The sequence below is a fragment of the Toxotes jaculatrix genome, chromosome 2, assembly GCF_017976425.1.
Source record: "Toxotes jaculatrix isolate fToxJac2 chromosome 2, fToxJac2.pri, whole genome shotgun sequence".
NCBI classification, from domain to species: domain Eukaryota; kingdom Metazoa; phylum Chordata; class Actinopteri; family Toxotidae; genus Toxotes; species Toxotes jaculatrix.
The window spans coordinates 8,765,202-8,767,066 of record NC_054395.1 but is presented as its reverse complement, the minus strand read 5'-3'; positions in this window follow the sequence as shown (position 1 = coordinate 8,767,066).

The window sequence follows — 1,865 nt, the reverse complement described above, 5'->3', positions numbered from 1 at the left end:
CCAATGTCTGGGAATTACTGTCTTTCAAAACATGTGAGTCCTGTATATCAGTAACAAATGTGGCCACTTCCTCCAAGACTCTGATTAAGATTTGTCATCATTTCAGCAGTAGTTGACAAATGTTTCTGCTTGTTTTAGGAGGGCTGTGTAAGGCTGCTTTCTGCACAAGTAGTCTCATTTCTGGTGCCTGTCATCAGGGTGTGGCTTCAGATGGTAAAGAAAGGTATATTCTGTGCAATGTCAAATGCATTTTTAAATTCTGAGACAACCATCAGGCCAAAACTGAGCCGGTAAAACAAACTGCTGGCAAGTACGAGGACGACAGTACGAGGAACAGCTGTCAGGAGATCAATCCACTGCCAGGTGGAAAGAGAAAAAATGTTTTGACTCTGTGGTGTCAGGTTGAATTCCAGAGTTTGTTGGTGTGTGTTTTTTTTTTTTTGTTTTTTTTTTTGGAGCTGGTGCAGGATGGTAATACTTGACTGCAGCTCTCCAAAGTGATTTAATTCCCTGATGTCATTACGTTGGCTCTGAGAGTTGATTTGCTTTGTAATGCTTTGTTCTTGTTCAGAGAGCTGTTTATTCATCGGTTTCTCTGCAGCCAGGTTTAACAAAAATCTGTGCTCTCCAGTTTGTGCATAAGTGCACGTTTCTTGTTGGAGGTTTATGTAAGTTAACGAACGCTAACAAAGTTGTACCAGTTCCATATCTGAGCAAACTTTGGGAGAGAGAAAAGAAAATTGGCATCAATGGCTGTTGACTCCATTTCTGTCGTCAGATCCAGCATCCATTAAGACTTTATACTGCAGTGGTGTCTATGGTTTATATGTGGCAAAGTCAGTTTGACACCCTCACAGTGACATTCTAAAATAATTCATGCCGTAAAATCAGGAGACAGAGAGGTATAGCTTGGAAAATGATTATCATTTAGGCTTCACATAAAAATCCCATCGCACTCACACTATATAATAAAAATTACCCTCCACTTTAAAAAAGCTGGATATGCAATCACATATATGGCCCTCTCTAGATCACACTGATAAAGAGACAAGGGCTGGCTTTCAGTGGACCCAATATAGTTTGATTTACCTGCGGTCGTTTTAAAAGGGGAGCACAATATTCCCCTTAATGTGAATTGAAAAGCACTGGAGGAGAAAATCATTTCATCACTCTATCTGTGATGGTGTCAGAGGAGGGAGCGAGAATTGACTAATATGTGTGTGTGTGTGTGTGTGTGTGTGTGTGTGTGTGTGTGTGTGTGTGGCACAGTCGTTTCAGTGGATCCACAGAGGATAAATGATTACCTCTGTTCAGATGGAGCTTTGAGCTGAAGAGACTGTGTGATGCTGTGATATTGAAGGCCCAGTGTGAATCCTATCGACCACAGTGCATCACCACCCACTCGGCCTGCATTCATAAAGACCTGCTAGCTATACGCCGAGCGTGCGGTGTCACAGCAACACCTTCTTCTTCTTCACTGAGTTGTAAAGCCTTATGCACAATTCATGTTTTCGGGGCTTCGAAACCTCCTTTGCATTTGTCTTCATTTGCATCCCTCCTGTCAGAGGGCTGGATTTGAAGGATTATTTCCATCTTTTTACAGGCCTTAATAATTCCAATGGGTGCAGAAGAATCGCTACTACAGAGTTCAACAGGGCAAAGAATAGTTTGGCAGATTATGAGCAAACCTCCAGTTTTACCTCCTCATGTGTAGAGGAAACAAAGGCAAGCAGTAAAATTATTACCAAATGTGCTCATTTTAAACATGTTAACAATGTTGAAGGCCAAAGCCGTGGTCCAACTCTGAACTACTTGCTATGGTTTTCCTTTGTAATGAAACAGGGATTTCTGGGGTTTGATCATCT